This window comes from Microtus ochrogaster, chromosome 6 (genome assembly GCF_000317375.1).
Source record: "Microtus ochrogaster isolate Prairie Vole_2 chromosome 6, MicOch1.0, whole genome shotgun sequence".
In the NCBI taxonomy this organism is placed as follows: domain Eukaryota; kingdom Metazoa; phylum Chordata; class Mammalia; order Rodentia; family Cricetidae; genus Microtus; species Microtus ochrogaster.
The window spans coordinates 72,178,330-72,183,197 of NC_022013.1; positions in this window are offsets into that span (position 1 = coordinate 72,178,330).

Consider the following 4,868-nt stretch of genomic DNA (forward strand, 5'->3'; position numbering starts at 1 on the left):
AGGGAGGGAGGAAGAGGCTGCCCTCAAACATAGGTAAATGACTGGATTGCTTTAGCCAAACTCCACCAAGTTATCTGAAAGAAACATGAGGTCAGATTTCGATACATACAAAGGAGGGCTTCCTCACTTGTTTTGAGATAGTTACAAATGCTGTAATTACTAAGACTAAGTCATGAAGCTTAGCATCACATCGTGGAGTCAAATGTATTAAGCAAAACCTGGCAACTGTTGAAAACTGTGCCTTCCCCTCCCCTCACTCCACAGGAAATCACATCTCCCATCTAACAGTCCTAGACAGTAAGCACAGTCCCTGTCTAAAAGATCTGGTCTCCTAAATGGACAGACTCCAGATATCCGTAGGTAGATGATTTCCACCATCCCTCATGGGACCCATACAGACCACATAAAGCACATTTTCATTTTTTAATGTCCATATGTTTGTTTGGCAGAAAACCAAGTTTCATTACATGTTCCTATTATTCCACAGTATAACAATTTTATTTATTAGCTATTCATGTAAGAACTAATTTCTTTGATAGAAAAGCTGCTAATGCTGACTTCAGCTCACTATAATAAAAGCAATATTGCTGGCACTCCAAGCAAATGCTGGACCTGAAAACCACACCTTTGTTCCCTTCTCCAGAAAGATAACTAACGTAGCATCAACCTTTTCTCTTGGGTACTTATACAAATATGCCAAAAGTACATAGGAACATTTTCAAATGCTGGGGATTCCTACATAAGGCAAGGGAAGTGTACCTGCTCCCCCTAAAGGGTAGGAGAAGTCTTTCCAAAATAAGATTATATTTGAATTCAGGGGCTCTCATACATGATACAGTTGTCTTAGAAACCTATGTCAGAAGAAAGCAATATTCTTTTCGAAGACAATGCTATCTACATGTTATACATATAAATTGGCAATCTTGGTTTCTCTACAACCCTGCAACATTTTCCTCACAGCAGATACTAAAAGACTACACATAAAACACATGCCCTGAAGCATTAAAAGTTCACTGATGTCACATTAAATGCTGGACTACTTTCCCACATTAATCTATAGTAATTAGATTATGTTCCATAAACAATGGACGGATTCTCGGCCTCCCTTCCAACTCGGTGGGGTCTGGTAGCAATCAAAGATGCCTCGGTATTAACTTTAGAAAGTGAAAGGAGTGTTCTGTTTCAAGAATGTCACCTTAGTGCTTCAAATGTTTACATTTTTGCTTACAGATGTAGCCATGAGCAAAATCGTGGGTTAGCATGGGATTTCGTGGTGTGGTTACTCCTGCCTCTGCAAAGTGTCCTGTCAGCAATCTGAAACCATATGTTCGCAGTCAAGCCCAATAACAGCTAATTAATCTTCTCCTTGGAATATCACGGTCAAAGTGAGTTATCATGCATGCGAGTGAAAGATCACGTGTTATCTAAGATACACGTCCAGAGACAGTGTGAAAACTTCATGATTTTCTAACATTTGACATAGCTCTGAGTTGTGCTACATTCTTATATTCATAAAGTACAGGGATAAAAAATGAGTAACCTTAAACAGCTACAGGAGAGATAAAACTCTCAATCTGCCCTCCAACTAAAGGCTCCCCAGACATTATCTGTTCCTGGCTGTTTGCGGTCATAACTTATCTCAGGGACCATTCCATGAAAATTCCTCAGTGATTAAAACAACAATCTAGACTTTGCATGTTGTGTCTTACAAAGAAGTACAAATTTTATTATTAATAACATGTTAGTACCTTCCTTGTTCTAGACTGACTATTAGATACCCCAATAAAATCACATTTATTAATTCAGCCTTGCCTTGAAACAAGCTTGGTGTGTGTGTCTGTATACTTGTGTGTTTGGGGTGTATGCATGTGCACAGCTGACCGTGTGTGCCTGTGCAGATCAGAGGGCAATCTCAGCTGTTATTTCTCAGAGGGAATCTACCTTCTTCTTTCGAGACAGGCTCTTTTTTTTTTAAATTTATTTATTTATTAAGGATTTCTGCCTCCTCCCTGCCACCGCCTCCCATTTCCCTCCCCCTCCCCCGATCAAGTCCCTCTCCCTCATCAGCTTGAAGAGCAATCAGGGTTCCCTGACCTGTGGGAAGTCCAAGGACCGCCCACCTCCATCCAGGTTTAGTAAGTTGAGCATTCAAACCGCCCAGGCCCCCCCAAAGCCAGCACGTGCAGTAGGATCAAAAACCCATTGCCATTGTTCTTGAGTTCTCATTAGTCCTCATTGTCCGCTATGTTCAGCAAGTCCGGTTTTATGCTTTTTTCAGACCCAGGCCAGCTGGCCTTGGTGAATTCCGGATAGAACATCCTCATTGTCTCAGTGTGTGGGTGTACCCTTCGCGGTCCTGAGTTCCTTGCTCGTGCTCCCCCTCCTTCTGCTCCTTGAGATTTCTGTCCGGTGTTCCAATGTGGGTCTCTCGAGACAGGCTCTTTAATTGCCTGCAGCTCATCAAGTAGCCTAGGCTGCTTGGTAAGCCAGCTTCAGGGATAAGTCTTTCTCTGTCTCCCAAGCACTTGAATTACAACTACAAGCCATGATATAGCTGTCTTAGTTTTTAAATACATGGTCTGAAAGATTGAACTTGAGTCCTAGGACTTGCAAGGTAACTGATTGCCTGACAGAGCCATCACTCCAGCTCAACTCAAAATAATTTAAAAGTTAATATTGCCTTCAATTAAAAGAGAATCCAGGGACCAAATATTTAGTGAGATGGACTTAGTAGGGCACTAGTTAGTTCACTTCCAAAGCAGGGCAAACGTTTACCACAGTCTTCCCACTGACTTAGTTTCTCCTTGGGGATGTCCCTATGTTTAGCAGTGCTTTCAGGAAGTGATTAACCTTCCATGGAAAGCATTTCTTCACTGCTGATAGTGAGTTTCACTGTATTACCCTACTGAGGTTTTTTTAAAAAGTATTAAAATAACACACAACATAAAAGTTACCAATTTAACCATTTAGACATATAAGTCAGTGGTTGTAATTATATGTATAGTGTTCACTTTTCCACACTGGAAAACTAGAACTCAGATTCTGTTATGTTTGGGTATGAAAAATCCCCCCAAAGCTCATGTGTTGAGAGGTGGGTCCACAGTACAATAGTCAGGAGACAGGTTTTTCAGCAAGTGATTGTCTCATGAGAGCTCGTATCTTAATCAATCCCTTGATGGATTTGATGGCTAATCTTCATTGACAATACACTGGGGTTGAGAATTGCCTATGAGACACATCTTTGGGCATATTTACAATGGTGTTTCCAGAGAGGATCAATAGAGGTGGGGAAAACCATCTTGGAGGTGTGAGTCACCATCCCGTGAACTGATGATTTGAGACTGGATAAAATGGGGGAAAGGAGAAAGTAGAACCCAGAAATTTCCATTTCCCTTGTCCTGGCAAAATGAGTAAGCAGCTGCAGCCCTACTACACCTCCCCATCAGTGATGAACCATAACTCTTCAAACCATGGACTAAAATAAATTTCTCTTCCATTTAATTGTTTTTTGTCAGGTGCAGAGAGGAAATTAGTAAAATGTACCCATTATTTCATGGGCTGTTGTGCTGTGGTGAAGACTTTAGTAGGAGACAGGACCTAGATGGAAGAAGTAGCTCTCTGGTAGAGTTCCTTTGAAGGCTATATTTTTGCTCATAGATATCTCCTCTCTTCTTTTCTCCTCTGCTCACCCCTCCCCACATCCCCTCATCTATCCATATTTTATGTCTTTGTGTCTGTCTCTCTGAGCTCCCTTCTCTCTCCTGTCTACCTTATAAGTAACATTATATTATCTGTTCTTATGAGTTTAGTTACTTTAGATGCCACCCACAGTGGCTGTCTTTTTGTAATTGGATTCCATGACATCATAATAATTTTTTTCCACTTTGGGACATGTGTCAGAATTTCCTTCCTGTTCAATGTTGAAATATATGTATATAAACCTAAACATACCACATTTTGATTTCTTCCACCTACTGATAGACATTTGGGTCATCATAAATGATGCTATGAACATGTGTGTACAGATAGTTTCAGAGATCCTCTTTTTAATTTACTCAGATATATACCCAGAAGAACCAGCAGATCATAAAGCATAAAGCAAGTCTAGTTTTGGTCATTTGCAAAATTGTCATGGTGCTTTCCAAATAGATCACACCAGTGTGCATCTGATCAACAGGGCAGGATTCCAACTGCTCCACAACATTGCAAGATATATATCAGGGAGAACATGGGTAAGTAGAGAACAATCTCTAGTTCTGAAAAGACTGAATATTTGGTAAAAACAGGACAGATACATGCTTCATAGAAAGTAATCACACACTAAAATTAACAATTATTTGATGTATCCCTTACCCCCTGGGAACATATACACAGTTGTTTATGAGTATTGATGTTCACCGTATAAGGGAAGTGGGCCAGGCTTGGGAAGGTGTGGCAGATAATCCCCCAACATTTGATGTAGACAATCAATCTGGTTGGTCTTCTCTAGAGAGAATTTTGCCATATGTTTAAAAAATATTGATCCTTTCCAATTTCATATATTATAACCTCAGGACCATTGGCAACAAAATTAGGACATAAGGCTTAATGGTCATTCTTTCTTTTTATCATTAACCAATCACATCTATCCCTAAAAACTTGTGGACATATAAATATACATGTATATGTGTATATAAACATGACTATAATATATGTATGAATATTAGGCTTATTTTTATTAACATACATACATTTAGGCTAATTTGTTGTTGACATAAAATATAAATACTTCTAACTAAGAAAGATTGACTGAAGATACTAAGTATTTTGGTGTCTGTACATGCCTGCACTGTTTTAGTATTTATACTCCTTGTCAGGTCAACAGTGTT